Source organism: Thunnus maccoyii, chromosome 6 (assembly GCF_910596095.1).
Source record: "Thunnus maccoyii chromosome 6, fThuMac1.1, whole genome shotgun sequence".
Taxonomy (NCBI): domain Eukaryota; kingdom Metazoa; phylum Chordata; class Actinopteri; order Scombriformes; family Scombridae; genus Thunnus; species Thunnus maccoyii.
In genome coordinates, this window is record NC_056538.1 from 11,071,614 (window position 1) to 11,089,906 (window position 18,293).

Here is an 18,293-nt window from a genome sequence, read left to right on the forward strand (position 1 = left end):
TTTTCTGACCTTTATTGCTTGGAAAGATTCCTTTGCTTGAACAAATGTAATGTGTTTCATATGAAGCTTTTAATTCAGTCGGTGCAGGATGTGTCACTTTATTTAGTGCTGCGGAAAATTCACACAAGCTTTGTGTTGAGAACATACATAGCCAGTAACATATCTTAATATTCAATTATGAAAGTTCTGGTTTTATTTATTTAACAAGGAGACAAAGAAGCATGAATATCAATTTAGTAAACTGGAATCTTAATTCTGAAAGCTATTAGTGCGTCTAATTGAAAAATGAAGCAATTAATGATATCTTTTAATGGAGCAAGCAAGTAGAATTAACTGATTAACTGTAGGCTTAATTGGCCAAAGGAAGAGGAGAAGCACTCAGCTGTAGATTTTACCTTGTCAGTGTCTGGGATCAAGAGCTAAGACTCTCATCTGTGATAAATGGAAACTTTTAATATCGAGTTACGGAAATGCTGCCACAAATATGCTTTACATTGAGGCTATTGCCACAGTTTGCATCATCTCTAAATTCATGCCTCATCATCACAAAGCCATCATTAATAATTCTTTAGATTATTACAGACTGTATTACAACAGCAGGTAAATGAAAAAACAAACATCAGCATGAAATGTCACCTGGTGATGGCAGATAGACACCTTTTAATACATTTTTTTTTACCACTTATGTCCTATAGAAATCACCTGCAATGACTTTAACAAAGTTGTTATTACAACTAATTAATGTGTCAAGGGAACCCTAATTATATCTGATCCTTGTGCTTCACAAGATGAATAATCATGACCATAATTATAATAAAATGTGCCTTTGGTGTTTGTCATTTAAGCCACACATCACAGTAAAATCAAAGATGGGTGGTGTAGGATTACTATCAGGCAGACAACCATCAGTATGGACAAAAATCTATTATTCTTCAGAAGAATTAAATTGTTATTATAAAATTATTATTAAAAATGAATGAGAATACACAATTTAATTTAATAATAAAGAAATATACAAAATTATGATACTTTTTCACCTTAAAAAAGACCTCAGGGTACATTTACCTCATAAACATTACAGTCAGCTTATGAAAGTAAAGTTTTATTAAGCAATTACAGTATAAAAACTGGAAAACTGAGTTGAAATGCTTTTGCTCTTGTGCACACTGAGACACGGACAAACTCAAACGCCCCCTCGTCTCAAATAAAGACGTAACAAGAGAGGACAGAGACGCTCCAGCTGCAGCTTAATAACAGTGTAGGTAGCAGGTAGCATCCCCGCACTAAATTGCAGACTATAGCAGCTCTACATATCAGTGGGAGAATCTAGTAGCAGGCAGTTATTCTCAGGTTTGTTACAGATCGTTAACAGTGCACACGTGTTGCGGAGGACATGGCCTTTGGGCATCTCATCCCTCAGCTGAGGCTGGAGGAGCCAGCGGAGGACCCCATCCGCCACTTCCAGCGTGGACACAACCAACGTGGGAAGTCAAGTTCACCCAGCTGTGACAGGAAGCGGCACAAGTAAGAGTTATATACAGCTGTTGGGACGAGGGGTTAAGGCTTCCAGCGACAAAATAGACGATGCTTAAAGGATTTGGGTGCCAAGATATACAGCTGAAGCCTCGCTCATCATATACTGTCATGAAAAATAAACCATAGTAATCCACTGAGTGCAAATTCAACCCTCACCCTTGCTATTTTGACTGTCAGAGATATTACAGTTATATTACAGTTAAGTTATAGTAGCTAAAGTTAGTAAACATATAAGCACATAGCAAGTTAGACTGATGCAAAAAAGAAATATTAAACCAACAAAGTGATACATGTAAATGAATGCAGTCTCTTTCATTGTTGATAACAAGTTCTTCCAAAGGCAGCCACAGCTTTTTGTGACCAGCTGTTTCTTGTTGTCTTAATGACAGTTTCACAGATTGTTGATGTGGGAATTAAAGGTGTCAGATTGTAAGCTTTAATGGATCTTTTTCACAGCAGACATTTTGACATGTCGAAGCAGGAAAAGCAGAGGTGCAATTAACAACATTAAAGAGGGCTGAATCCCATTTAAAGTTATTCATGTAATTCCACGTTCCAGTTTCACACTATATATAGGCCTTCTAATTGTGTGACTTGAGAGTGTGTTCTCACTGGTGTTAATAGACACTGTCCCACAATGAAAGGCCCTAGAGAAATTAAAGAGATACTCAAAGATAATAAAAATAAAAAACAAATCTTAGATACGCAAAAAGAAAACATATAAAATCCTTGGGAAATGGTTCATGCTTATTCTAAAATTAATCAGGAAAATTACTTAATTTCTCAATTAATTTGTCAAGTAAATGTCAAAATAGTGATATTTTATATTCACACATACAGCAACCGGGACACCATATTTATTCCATAGTTAGGTTTGTATTGTCATAATTTTCTTTGGTGTGATTGAGGCTGGTTCATGAATCTTTAGTTAAAGTTTAAGGATCTTGACTGTTGCAAGATGTTACAACACAACTGTGGAATGAAAGATTGCTGTGAAACTGCAGACGTCCCTGCCTGTTGCCACGGGAGCTGTCACCTGGGATAATTAGGCTCTAATTGGGGCTTTGTCTAATATGAACACTGGCTGTTAGCAGGCACAGTGGTATGGTGATTAGGCATCCATCTCCTCCTCTCCTGAACACTTATCAGACCATCCAATGTCATGAATCTATCTTGTGATTGTCTGGGTAGAAGTGATGCATGCAAACTGTGTCATAGCAGGATTACACAGCTCAGTGATAGTGTTACAGCACTATGGGACATCTCTCTAATGATGTGGTTTCTATAGACAGCTTCTGGGCTGGAAAAACTTTGTTCTGCACAGTGATCAGATTAAATCAAAAGTGTGAAATATGCCAAATTTCTTATGACATACCCTCACATAGGGCAGAAATTCACAAGGGTGCTTTCTGGCCTAAGGAGCTGCTTCGGTGTTGTTGCTTTAATCAAATAGGAACCATGTAACCAGGGAAAGAAATTGAATGTATTTTTGTGTGTTTGTGTGTTACACTGTTAACTGTTAAATATCTGTACAAACTACAAATAATGTCTTCACACTGGCAATTTTTAGGCATCATGGTACATTTTAATATTGCAAATAGCATTTTATTTAAATATTCTGCAGTAGAGTCTGCAACCATTTTAACCTGCACTTCCGAGGAAGAACAGGTGACATCAATTTTTATGTGAAAATACAAGCTGAAAAAAAAATGTCAGCTTTAATAATGGTGCACAGTTGTCACTTGTCAGGTGCCTGAGCTTGTATTAGGTGGATGTAATTTGAGGTTTCATGTAACTGTGGTGCCAGCCCCTCTGGCTGTCTCTGTTGCAGTATTACACTGTAAAAATGTCAGCGCTGTCTTGCTGGTCGCCAGTTATAAACCTGTGACATTACTCATCAATGAATAATTTTTTCTGCATTGCCTGCTAGTAAGTTTGTCTTCATTGACCAAATGATGAGATTCACATATCAAATCATAATGTGACAACTTACAAAACTCATCTTATGCAAGTTTGTGTCAACACAACATGACAGTGTCACAGAACTTGTATGTGTTATTCAGAAAACTTGTAACTTCTGCTCTGCTCTTCTGGCGCATAGCATACAGGTTCAGTTACTGGACATTTTACTGCCAGTTTCTCTTAGGAAAGCACTAATAAAGAATTCATCTTTTCCAGCCCATAATGTTTCTCATAGGCTAGCATTAATCCAAATGGATGAGTACCGATGCTTTCTTTATTCCAGAAACTAATTTCCAGTCAGCAGAGTTAACAGCCACTGCTGCCAACCATGATGTCATAGACCTATTTGGGGATACTGAGGACAGAGAAGGAAGTTAAGGGATATCAAACTGCTAAAAGAGCAGTAATGGTATTTTGTAAAATGTTATGGTGTTGTAACTTTTCTTCACAGAAAGGTGCGTTCTTTTAATTTCTTTTCACACTATACTGAGGCGAAAGAACTTGTTGAATGTGATATGTGACTACACTTTACAGCTATACAGTGTATTTGAATACATATATTAAAGGGGACATATAATGGGTTTTTTTTTAGATTTTCTGTTATTTTTATACCGTTATGATGTTGGATGTCTATGTTCAAAGTTCCAAAACTTGAAGTGATTGTAAGTCAAAAGCCAAGGCTTTGACCTCCTCTGAATGCTCTCTTTGCAAAGTTACTTCTACTTCCTCTTTGTGATGACATCAGATTGTTCCTGCATGCTCATAAACAGATATCCGTTCTGTAGCCTTTGTTGCTAAGGCTGTTGTTCGGTTGTTCGATGGGTTGTTTGCGTCCACTCATATATTTCGGATTCAGGCTTGAACATGTACAGATGTATTTGAGAAGTTTCCATTACGTAGCTTCAAGAACTGCTGGAAGTCTGCGGAGAACAGAGTGGGCTCATTGGAGGGGGGCCTTAAAGAGACAGGAGTTTAAACAGCCTGTTTCAGAGGCTGAACTGAGGGGCTGTGTAAAAGGCCAGTATAAAAAAAATAAGGAGTTTTTTTCTTTAACTGTTAATCATGCAAAGATATTCCAGTAAAGCCCCAGAATATGAATATAGACCTGGAAATATGCATGATATCCCCTTTAACAAGACTAAGAGTGTACAGCCATGCTAGCAGCTCTGCGGGGCTGTACTTGCACAGCGATGGTTTGAGCTAAATGCTAACGTCAGCACGCTAACATGCTCATAATGACAATGGTGACACTGATATTAACCTTGTATGATGTTTACCACATTTACCATCTTTGTTTAGCGTGAGTTGTACTGACATATGGGCAAATAGAGAAATATGTGATGGAATCCCATCCTGTCGATCAGGCTGTGAAGTTGTGCACATGCTTCAGTTTTGCCTTCTCATCTCTTAAATCCAGCAGTAGCCAGGAGCCTAGTGTCACAGTGCTCGCATGACACCGTGGTTAGCAATCTTCCTGTCGTAATTAATGTCTTTTTGATTGAGCTTTCACCTTAGGTTAGCTCACAGGTAACACATGAATCAGCACAGATGGGGGTGGACTTGGCTGGGGTGAGGTGATGCAAAGGCTGCATCAGTCAAGGTCAGGGGAGCCCCACATCGTCAGCAACATATTGCCTCCAGAAATAGATTGTTCACAGTGTCATGAGTCGAACCAAACTTGAATGGTGGCTTGGATGGAGAGTAGCAGTGAATGCATTATATCACACATATTTAATGGGTGCACAAAGTGTTAAATGTTACAAATGTAGTGAAAGGAAATATGGGTAGGAAGAAAATTAGAAAAAATAGTATTATAGTGAGTGCTAAGTAGCAATCGTTTAAATGAGAGAGAAAAGAAGAAAGAGCTGCTCCCCTACAGGATTATTATTAATCAATCATTCTTCTCTTCTTCCTTTCTCACATTTTTTTAACTAAGCAAATTAGCAACAGTTTCATTTTCAAGCAAGAATTACAGTATCTGTAGCAAAAGTTTTCAATTTTTTGCCTTCATGTTGTTGTCAAGCTTTACATGTTTAAATGAAAAGTTCAAAAGGCTCAACAGGAAGTCGACACCAGTGGCCACAAGTAGCTTGATGGGTAGATAAGCCATTCCACGACCAGAAGTTATAAATGTATCAACCTTTGTGAAAGTGTCCAAACTTGTGCTATATCAGGCTTTGATCTGATCCTGCTTATAAAACGTATGCATGCATGTACTTTATGTGCCTCCTAGGGCTACGGAAACATGTACATTTCAAATGAGACTGTGTTTCATATGGGGACTGAGTGGTTTAAATAATTGAATTGTGTCAGTTCCAGCTCTGCGGCTTATTCCAGAGCACTTTCTTCTCTGTCACAGCGCCCTGCATGGATGCTGTGACAGTGGATCCAGTCTGTGTATAAGGGTACTAATGAGGACTCAGTCAAAGCTGCGATTGGTAAATGAGGCAGATCCAAGCCTCGGTCGAGGAATTGAACTTTTCTTTTATCCCTGCAAAATCTTATGCACCAGCTCCCTCTGATAATCCACAAACACAGTCAGGATCAAAGCCATGACGTAGTGCATTTTAAATCTGGGTTTAAGAAGCAGGCTCCCTGGTCCTGATCTATTTTGGCAAGCAAAACTGTTAAATAGTTGAATGCTGACAATAGAGAGAGACAAAGTCTGTTGGATTTCCTACATTCACATCAAAATGTTTTTGTAAAGCAGTGTTTTTTTTAACCAAGTTTTCTTTCACAGTACATTTGGACGAGCGCATGTTTATATTAAAGGAGTTCTGTGCTACTTATTTTACTGGTACTCATTTGCATGCAGCAGTGCTGTATTTGGTCTTAAGTCTTCCTCTACCGTGCAGTGCTCCATGAAACCTGCTGGGAAGCTTGGGAAAACACTTAAAATTTTAAATTCCAAATGCCACTTGCAGTGAGAACATTTCAGGCTTTAAATAAATGCCTTTTGAACGCTCACAAATATTTCATCATTTGAACGAAGAGTTGGTTGCTTTACTTTGGGTCCTTCACCTGGATCTATGATTTAATATTTCCCATGGGAGGTTTAGTTTTCCAGTTATGGCAAATAGTCCATGCTAGACCTGATTGCTATAACATGAGAAACAGTTTGCTGCTGCAAGGAATGAACTGATCAAAGGAATGCAGATAGTCTTGGTCTTCTGTGTGCACATTTTTGGATTATTAATTGCCCATTATCTCCATAATTTGGTGCACAGCCAATCCACTCCATAACACTATCCACTCCATAACACTGCATTTTCAACCATTTAAAATGAAAGATAATGGCAAGAAATAAAAGATACTATATGAAGTTTGACTCCACAATTGTATTGCCTGTTTAAAATATCCATATAAAACTGATTTTGGTGAATATTTAAGAAGAAAAAAGTTAATACAATACATTGTAAATGCAAAATAAAAGTGGTTATGAATTGTAGGGCTAAGGAGGAACATGTATAGTACAGTATAGTGCCAGAGATGCAGGAGTGTGTACTATGATGGTAATCAGAGTAGCTGCTGCAGGACTAGCAGAGGGCATGTCTTGAGCAAATATGAATTCTGTTAATTCACTGTTGATGCGTTGAAGCTCAAGTATGAACTTTGTGTTGAGCTTCAAAGCATCAACAGTTTATCTGACTTGGATCGTGACTTGAGAGTTCAAGACTTGAGACTTGTTTCCATCAGTCATCATGCCCAAATTATATTTAGAATTTGCTCAATAATAGTAATGCGTCTCTCCCTTTAGTTGTTCAGTGTTTAGTGTGTTCCTGTCTTTATGACCTCTGGTTGCCCCATCTGGATCTGTTAGCATGTCTTTATTGCCTACACATTGCTGTATGTGAGCCTCTCAGTATTATTAAACACAGATGTGTAGGCCATTCGACACTTTATTGGCAACCAGTGTAGTAAGCGAAAGACAGATGAGGTGTGGCTGCATAGATTTATAAGAGCCTGGAAATTCCTGTACTTCCTTTATATTATTCCATTCATCAGAATCAGGTTAATTGCCAAGTAGGTTGGGAATGTGTCTTGCTGTTGTGGTCCATAAGAGTCAAAAATGTAAGAAAATTAAATCCTAAAGAATATAAAAAGAAAGAAAGAATTTACAATTTAAAAAAAAAAAAAGTAAAATATATTCTAGGTGAGAAGAGCTGCTACAGCTGCTAAAGGTTAAAATGCTACAGCTGCTAAAGGTTTTAAATGGAAGAGAATGAGATGAAATGTACAAAATATTGACTAGGAGTAAACAGTATATGCAGTGTGCAATTAATAATAACAATTATAATAATAATAATAATAATACAAGTTGCATTAATGTTACATGCAATGTTAGATCAAAGACCACAAATGTGCGAATATAGGATTATGGGGGTTTTACATTAACATGATTTTGTTTTCAAATATTATGTCAGTCAGAACAATAGTAATAATAATGTAGTTTAGCTAAAATTTTACTAATTAACAACACCAACAATCCTCCAAAGTTAGAGACTAACTGAGAATCCCTGCTGTTCGCCGCGCGGGAGACCAGCCAACCTCGAACACATCCCGTCATCATGCTGAACAAGTCTGACAGACGGAAGATTCAGATGGCGGCATGATCAGTTGCTGGCCCAGCTGGCCATGTGTTTAGAGAAGGAGAAGAAGCGAAAAAACACCAAGTTCCAAGCCAAAGGCCATCACTCCATCGGCTTCCTCAGGCCAGGAGAGAAGACAGGCCGGGAGTCTCGGGAAATAAGAGTTGACCTTGGAAGACAACTCAGATTTCCAGAAGAAATTGCAGATACCAACCTCTGACCTGACATCGTACAGTGGTCAAGAACTACAAAACAAGTGGCCCTCCTTGAGCTGACAGGACCCTGGGAGGGAAGGATTGAAGAGGCGCACAAGCACAAGCTGGGAAAATATCAGTCCCTCATCCTTGAAAACCAGCAGAGGGAATGGAGAGCCTGGAACCTCCTGGTGGAAGGTGGTTGCAGGGGCTTCCCAGGGCAGTCACTCTGGAAAGCATTGGAGTCCCTGGGTAAGAGGGTCAGCCCACAAGAAATTGGTCAAGGACATCACCAGGCAGGTGGAGACAGCGTCCAGATGATTCTGGCTGAAGAGGAGTGAGCAATGACACAACCAGGCTGACAGAGGAGAGGGAGGCCAGAGCTAAGTGGTGAGTGGACCTGAGGGACTGAGGGGTGGTTCCAGAGAGCTGGTTCTTCTCCTCAGCCCCTCTGAGGTGTCATGGGCCAATTGACGAAACAGTGGTGAGGGGGGAGTCCCACTTGAAAACCCTATGATCAGACACCATCCACTCACAGGATATTAACTTTGAAGTTATTGTTGCATTTTTATATATGCAACCTTTTTGTGCCTTGATATATATTTTCAAAAATATATACATTTATATATTTTTTATTACTTTCTATATTTTTTATTATATTTTATGTGTTTTTTACATATTTATTTACTGTTTTTCTGTAATGGAGCCTCCCAGCCAAAGTATTTCACATGACTGTACTTGTATAATCGATAACGATAAACATCTTGAATCTTGAATCTTGAATTTTATGTCCCTCAGGCAGGAGTATGGTGTAGATCCACAGCAGTGAACCCACAATTATCTGTGTAGTTCAACATTTATCATTGCAGAAGTTCATTTCCATAACATATTGAATGTCTAGCGGGTGCGTTTGGTCCATAAATTATCAATTTGCCCAGCATTCAGCGACAGCAGAGAAATCAAGCCGATAGGCTGCAGAGCCAGTTAAGCTCCTCTGCAAGGTAATTAGATTCAGATAATCCAAACAACAAAAGCCGTAATCCTACTCGAATTCACTGCATTCTGTTGGTGTTAAACTGGCAGACCTGTTAACAAACTGCAGCCCGAGAGATTATAAAACTGAGCTGTTTATTGGATCATAAGGCACAAGTTTACCAACAGTAATGTTATGCCATATGTCATGGTGAGAACTGTATGCGTGCCTCACACTGTCACAGCAATATGGGTGTGTGTGTCTGTGTGTCTGTGCGTGTGTGTAGCAGCTATTACTCATGTTGTGGGGACTTGCCTCTCTTATAGGGATAAAAAGCAAGTCCCCATAACATAAATCATTCATTTTAGGGTGAAGACTTGATTTAAAGTTAAGGTTAGTTTAGGGTTATGTTAAGGTTAGGGTTAGGCATGTGGTGATTATGGTTAAGGTTATAAGTCTCCAGGAAATGAATTTAAGTCAATGTAATGTCCTCTGAAGTGATGGAAACTGTGTGTGGCTGTGTGTGTGCGTGCGGCATGCACATGTGTGTGCATGTGTGTTTATGTGTGTGTGTGTGTGTCCAGGCATAGCTATCTCAGTACAACAGTGCAATCCACCAAATTCACCAAGGGCCAAATCAGATGGTTATATGTTACAGTAGTTATAACATGAAGTTTACATTTTCAGTGATGGGTATATTCATACACTTTCCATGAGATAATTAGCATTATTTGTTACATTTTTTAAAAGAATGTAACAAATGTAAAGTTAAAGATGCTCATGGACAATAATTAGAATATTGTAGAGAGGTTTTGTAATTATGGTAGCCAGAAGTTACAGGATTTTAGAGTGGGTCTTCTGAAAAATATACAATTTGTTAATTTAAAACACACAGTATAATACTGTAATAATTTAAATCAACCTTCAACCCCTCAACAGTTGATGGACATTTTTTTCTTATGTCCTAATTTGATGTGTGCTCAAAACGGTGGTTTGCAGTGATTGAAAACATTAGAAAACATTTGTTCATACAATATTCACCCTTTTTTATCCTGATGCATACTTGAATAATGGTGGTTGGAAGCCCTTAATGACAAATGGTAAACAAATAAATAGAAGTAAATAGTTTCATGAAAAAATGTTAAATTTTTGTCAATTTTTGTGTTTTGAGATTTTATTGTGGTACCGTTTTGTGTATTGCCACCATTGCTTTAGTATTATACTGTACAAAGCATCATGTCTGTCAATAATGTGATTTGTAATACCATGTGTATTTACCATGTGTTTCACAGCCTCTCACTTCCTACAACTCCACAGGCCACACTGCAAGTGACTTGGATTGTTCCTCCAAGGGCATCACCACAGAGCCTGGCCAACCCAAGGGCCCCAGCTAATGAGTCAATGCAGGGAAATTGATTTAGTCTCCACCTTCCTATCTCCATCCCATGCAGGCCAAAGATAAAACAGGGTGAGTCCCCAGGGTCATGGCTCAGTAAAGCCCTCCAAAGTCATTTCCTTTCCTCTGACTGAAGAGCCAGATTAATTATAGACCAATAAAAACTAGCATCAGGTCTAATTAGTGAGCATATTGAATAGATGTAATCCTGCACTGTTAGCAAGTACCTTAATGGCTGTAAAGATGTGTCTGTTCTTTTAAGTAATGCTATGCATTTTTCCTCAGGCTAGTTTAATTTATTTCTCTTGCATGACAATAAAAAAAGCATTCAACATGCAAAGCCAATTTACCAGAGGTAATACACCGCAGAATCTAATGTGTTAATGTGCCTTGTTATTCATCTTCACTAAGGTTGTCCAAATAAAGTCGAGTCTTTATTATCCCAAGGTGGAAATGGAAGTATGCACAAGTATTAAAAAAAAAAAGAAATTATTGCACAAACAATACACACAAAGTAAAAACTCTTAAAGCCTTAATGGAATATTCCCTTCACACACACACACACGCACACACACACACACACACACACACACACACACACACACACACACTGACCTCATGTTTAAAGTGCTACAGGTTCCTAAAAGTTCATTTAATTTCTTAAAGCTACCATTTGCACGAAGTTGCTCAACACTTACTCTATACTCTGTTAATGTAACAGTGCACCCCTGCTGTATTCTGCTGTCCTCCATTATGTTCAGTTTCTACTCATGTTCAGATGAAGCCAGTTATCTTTTTGGCATATTGGATTCCCAGTAATTAACATATAATAGCTACACAAATACAGTAAATAACCAGAATTCTCTTCTAGATCCACATAATAAAATCTATCTGTTCACACTACTTGCTACTACTAGTAGTATAATACTCAGTTTGCCCTGAGGAACCAAGCATTAATGTCTGTAACATACTGTATGAATATGCATTTCTGTGCAACATACAGTAGAACACCACATACAACATAGTTTCAGCAACTAGTTTTGCATGTATGGTTAAAATAAATCCTTTGAGATTAAGGACATGAAGATTATTTTTAATACAATTTGTATGACCAAGAGGGTTTTTTTACTCTCTCAAGTCGACTAAAACTGAACCTTGTAAAATGATTAAAGCTCTTCTACCAATTAATATAATTCCCAGCTATTCATTGGTAGTTACCATATCATTCAGTGTGGTGTAGATTTTTGTCCAGATGGTGGCACAATAGCATTACTCTTCCTCGCTAAGAACCACTAGCAAATTATTTATTATCAGGAAAACAGCATCCAGAAAGTTAAAACCATGCAAAGATAAATGGAAGGCTTTGTGTTATTAATGAACAGAGTCAGACCAGGTTACCCTTCAGGTTATCACCGAAATTTGTTATAAGGTCAGGGGTCTGCCAAGACTGTCAGACAAGTTAAATGATGTTGCAGCTGCAGGCCAAAGAGTAATGGTTCTTCTTCTCATGGGGATCCAAACAAATCTCTTACATCTCTGATCTTCAGTGCATCACTGGAGCACAACTGTGGTGACATACTCACATACACACACTACAGACTGTTTCATGGACTGGCTCCCATGGTTAAGCTGAGTGTGGGAAATGAGCATGAATGTTGCTTTTTAACAGCACCCACGGGTCACATGTCAGAGACTATGAGTGCTCTCTGTCTGCTGCTTCCTTGTTTTGGATTATTAATGGAAATCAAGGACAACATATGAAGGATGCCTTTTTAAGGGTAGTGAATCATATTTAGATGCATGCCCAACAATTTGCAAGTTTCAGCTTAGTTCAGAAGGAGAAGTAAATATCTTCACAGCTAATGAGACCATAATTCCAGTAAAGGCTCATGAGAATGTCTGTCCCATTTGCTCTGAAGTCATACATTGCATTCTTCTGAATCAAACAAGATAACAATGCATGCGAAAAACATATGAAATATTGATATCTTGTTCCCCCTCCAGCTGTCTGGCTATTATACCACAAAAGTAGAACTCAAAATACTCCTGCAGTTGGCAACTAATCCTGCAGTTCAGAATGTGTTTGCACACACACTGCTGGTGAGTAAGAGAGTGTACTGCTGGGCATTCAAATATTAAAGAGAGGTCTGTTTATCACACAGCAGCTATAATAAACGGTGACTATACAGCTGTTTTGTCTCACAGCGGTGCATTTCATTGCTATATTCATCTTGTGTGTGTGAATAAACAAAGCCATTGGCATTGTATGAATGCTGGATTTACCATTTTCCCAAAGAATGAGTTGATTAAGATGAAACAATGGTGCATTATCATGGTATTCTAAACAGATCATCCACTACACTCTGACACAACATATAACATGCATACTAATACACATAATCAAGGGAGTACTGCAACTTTCTTGCTTCTCTATCTACAGTATTCTCACTTTGAGACGTGATCATGTTCTCTATTCTTTTCCAGGGCCGTACAGCGCCTTAAGGCCTTGTATTTCTCTTTCTAATTAAGCAGCTGTCCCAGAGTTAGGTTCCCGCAGTGCCGGTTCATTTATTTTATGGATATTGTTTTGTCAAGAGTGGTTGTTTGAATGACATAGTGGCACAGACCCATAACGGCCTTACATAATCATTTAAAACAGAAGCTATTATCCAAAAGCCACAACGACATGTACAAACCACCAGTACTCGTACGTAGATACAGTACATGGGAATGTTATCTGTACAGAATTTCATTTACCACACAGCTGAGCTACCAATCTAAATTATTCATTAGGCAATACATCAGTAGAGCATATGAACACACACACATCTCGCTCTCCTTCACCCTCCTCTCTAACAACACCCTGGGACACCTATCATTTAGCTCCTGTGCTTAAGCCTGGTAATGGCTACTCTGTAATCAAACACCATTCATCCATCCTAAGAGGAATTAGCCTCTTCTGTTACTGATTATACCTGTACATGTTATAGAATACAGTGCAGCACCTCCACACAGCTGACTCATCAAAATCAAGCTTATAATTTTATCTTTATAGCACATACAGTCAGCAGAAAGAACAGTTTTACTGAAGCTGGATTTATGTCTTTGCAAACCTACACAGAGAGGGGTATTAAGGGAAACCGTGGGTCGCACCTCACACATCAAGCGAGCTGATTGGTTGATTCACTTCCTTTCGGGTGGTGGGTATGGAACAGAGATGAAAACAAATGTAAAGATACTACATACAAGTATAAAAGAAACAGCCACTGAGCGACCCCCGTGCAAGTTCTCCCACGTGAAGCCTAATTCCAGATTAATCCTCCTCAAATGTGTAATATTGGGGTTTTTTCTTCTTGCCTACAAAGGACAAGAGAGGGTGGAATAAAGTGTCACTATGTAACAATATCTTCTCATGTGCTGTGACTTTAATCTTCCTCCCCTCTCTTCTGTAATTATGCTCTTACTGGTGCTTCCCTCTTACATTGCTTTGGAGAGAGAGGTTATGTTGAGCGCTATCTGCAGTGCTTGAGCCTTTCAATTATGCTGTTGTTGAATTGAGGGAATTGAAAATAGAGAGAGGTCGTATTCATCACTCGGCTCCATTAAATCAGGGAGGATAAATAGTGGCTCATTTATGTAGACTGCAAAAGTATAACAAGACATTTACTTTAGTAGTGAGTCATAAAATTCATCCTTTTCTAGTTGTGCTTTTTGGGCTTCTGACTGATGTAAAAGCTTTCATTTAGCTAGAAGAAAAATATCTGTGTCTATAGCTGCTAGATGTTCAGCTTTCTTTAGCAGCTCTTCACTAACTTTGTTGTTTGTTTCTGGGCAGTTAGTGTACAACTGGTTTATCAAAGCTTTTTTAGCTTCTGGAAACGGGTGATGAGAGCGGTTAGTTGAACTGTATAGTAACTGTGTGGCCCTGTAAAACCAAAACAATGAACTAAAAGAAGCTTAAAATCTACGTAAGAGAAATGAGTGATGTGTGTTTGTTGTATTTTGATGTAATGTTAGTTTATAAAATATTCATTAATTCAGCTTTAAATATATAATACAGTGAAGTCTTACAGCAGGGGCTCATCTCTGAGGCACTAATCAACTTACAGTAGGATATCTGCTGCTGGCTCTCATTTTAGGGCCAGCAAGTGACACTCAGAATGACAGATGAGATGGCTTCTGATTTGATTCAAGGAACAATCACCCTGATTAGTGTGCTCTGTCTTTTAGTCATTATTAGAGCCTGTTTAAAAGGGAGCTCTGGCATCATGAAGCTACATATGGGTAAAAAGGAGTTAGTTTTATTGCACTGAAAATGTTTTACCGGAGTGCTCTGGTAGCCGAATGGTTACTATGCATGCCACATGTCTCTGGTTTGATTCTAGCCAGACCTTTGTTGCATTTCATACCCATCTCTCTCCCATTGTTTCTTGTCTGCCTCTTCTTCTACAGTTCAATAAAGGCAAAAAAATCTTTAAATTTAAAAAGAAAATGTTTTTAGCAAGGACATGCATGGTTGTGTATAGTGTTGTAACATTATGTGTTAGTGCCTTCCAAAACCTTTACAAATGATCATTAAATAAATGATTCACGTGAGTATTTTCTGCCACCACTATGGTTAAGGTTTGGTTCCAACTCTTGGTAGGAAACGGGAATGCGGAAACAAGGCTACTTCTGCCTTTGCTCCAGACAGACAAGACTCATAATTCAGTCAGTCATCAAAGGTCAAGCAAAGATAAATCATTTTAGGCTTTGAACAGCTGACTTAAGCCATTGTTTTTCTTGGGAGGACAGTTTTGTAGTGGTATACAAAACTGTCCACCACAGGGGTAGACCTAAGTCAAACATTTTCAAATCCTACACATAATGGTTATAAATTCTCAAAAAAGTATTTAAAAAAAACTTCTAACAGTCTAAGCAAAAAGTGAGCCTTAAAAGTGTAGCATGTATTTCTGGGCCATTGTATTTACAGTATATTCTTGTTATAGTCTTCACTGCTATTACACTGGCTTATATCTGAGACATAATCCTGGGTCTAATGTACATTACAACTATAAGTAGTTAGTTATGTGTTGCTTATTTCAGTGTTGAGTTTTTCTAAAAGATGCAGGCAGTACACAGTGGAAATGCAAGTAAGAACCAACTGCTACTAGCGCACCCATGGTCCCAGCTGGGTGGCTCTAATAAAGAATCAATTACTGATCTGTGCTTGACCAGATGTTCTGCCTCAAAATATGCCAGCAAGTAATTTTCAAATTCATCTTCTCTAATGACCTTTTTTTTGTATTCATACCAAATATATTAATCAGAAAATGTCACCATTTATTACCAATATTAAACAAGAAGGCTGCATAATCTTCAGCAGAGGCATAATAACTGTAACTGATTAAAAGTGAAAATAACCTCTCTATATCCTGTTTACTCTGGTTAGCACATACAGTACTTAGGACTGAGAACTTTGTTTAGGAGTTAGAACATGTATTCACATGTTTTGTTTACAATGAAAACTCCACATGAGATCTTTTACTTTTTATCAGCTGCACTTCATTAATGCTAATTATGCTTAGTGACTTATAATTTGGGTAACTTCTACTATAAACTGACATTTTAGAAAATTAGAATGGAAAGGATGATATTGTAAAGCAAAATGTTCAAAGTGCTCCATTTGTCTCATCAAACAGATGAATTTGAGCAGAATTCTTAAGCTTTGAGACAATCGAAATGTTTATGTGCTCATAATATTTATTACATTGAGTGTATCTCTAGTATGATGCTTTTTAGAAAGGCTGGGTCAAACTGACATTTGTTTCATGGTCAGGTTGGCATGGTACTGTAACAGGTTTTTTTGCCTATTTGAAGGTGCTGGGAACATAAAATAGAAGAGCCCTTTTCTATTGATATGTTGTAGATACTCAGCCAACTTGTGATCCTGTATAAGGAGAAGATGCACCTGTCAGCCTGACCTCACAGCTGGCCTGCTGTAATGTAATTTTGCATAAAAACCCTTTTTGAACACTGCCACAGAAAATAAACTTGTAACTATTTAAATGTTTAGATGTGTGAGGTATTTGTAGAAATAAGGGAAATCAATGTTATTGGATTTTTTTTTTCAAATATATGTTTATTATTTTTCGGGAACAAAAAAAACAAAAAAACAAACACAATCGAACACAACACATCCATAATAATTACAACAAGTTATAAATTAAACAGTTATAAAATAAATTAAATATAAAACAGTTTTTCTTGAAAAAGTACGAAAGGGTATATACATAGTATAAAAGGAGTTTACACAGCAAGGTGCTTTACACTGGATACAACCCATAGGTTCTTACCCTGAAAAAAATTCCATACAGGGTCCCAAATACATCATTTCATCATTACAAAATCTCAGTCTCTCCTGGTATAACGTGTTTGACATTTCCCTCAACCACAAATCATACATAGCGTAGGTACAGAATCCATTTTCCAAACTTGTAAGATTAACTTTTTTTGCAATTACCATTCCAAATAAGGAGCTTCTTACTCCATGGATGGCTGCATATAAGATCAGGTTCCCGATGCTTCCCTAAAGCCTTTTTTCCAAAGATTTTTTCCAAAACGTATACAGTTTACTGCAGGACCAGTTTTCATTCTTTCTCTATGAAATCTTATTCAAGACACAGAGTGAACATTCCCACAAATCCCTAAAGACTAATTTGCTCTGTGTGTTCTGTAGTTGCAGGCAGCTACAAAGCAATTACATCTGTTATGCACAATGAAATATATTAAAACACTGTGTAATTTTTTCTTGGTAGTACTTAAAGCCAGTCAGTTCAGCGGTTTTAGGTGTACAACATCAAAATACTTATGTTATATACATATACATTTGCTCTCATGTTTTACAGGTTACGTGAATACTGATTCCTAATTACACTTGCAACATCCATTAATTATTACCTTTGAAAAAGAAAAGTGTTCATGAAAAGGCAGCAGCGCATTATCCACACCTCTACAACAGTTTTGATGCTGGGTCAGTGTTTCTGTTTAATTTTAATGAAGCGTACAATATGACACAAGGGACTGCAGCGTGTAAGAGTAGACATTTTCAGTAAGTGCTAGTTAACAGGCATTATTGTTCCCTGAACCTGTCTCTCATTAACTGTGTGGGGAAATCTGCCATCAACACACTTTAATAACATGAATTTACTTGTTAACAACCAAGACAAGAGAAAAATGTATTTTTCTACTCTTAAAAAGACTTCATATTTATTGTTGCCCCACTGTACTTGTTACTGTGGGTTTTGCACAATGGCTTTAACAAATACCATCAAACAATAAACCTATCAATGAAACCTAATGAAATGATGATGGTGATAATGTAGTATACTGTAGTTTTACCAGCATAAGGAACAGAATAAAGAGCAACTGAGTTAAATAATTCAACATTTAATCTCAACCAGTGATACATGGATTGATTTTTCTATTTTTTGTAAAATAAAGCTACAGAAGGTATTTTACTTCTTAGTCTTTCCCTGTGGAGTTTCCATGTTCAGCTACTGCACTGTTCTGCAAAAACAACTGAAAACTGCTTTGTAATGGTCGTTCGATAAAGACAAACTAGTGTAAGTGAGTGAATGAATGTGAGTTTTTGTGTCTAGCTG

The 18,293-nt window shown here is 37.7% G+C and overlaps 1 long non-coding RNA gene across 1 annotated transcript; it reads left to right on the plus strand.

Annotated features, from left to right (window-relative positions):
- The first annotated feature begins 1,194 nt into the window (after window positions 1-1,194).
- On the plus strand, window positions 1,195-10,856 carry LOC121899468. The gene is made up of 3 exons (XR_006096711.1): window positions 1,195-1,258; window positions 1,362-1,524; window positions 10,572-10,856. It is a non-coding gene; the product is annotated as an uncharacterized LOC121899468 (long non-coding RNA).
- Window positions 10,857-18,293: the final 7,437 nt, after the last annotated feature.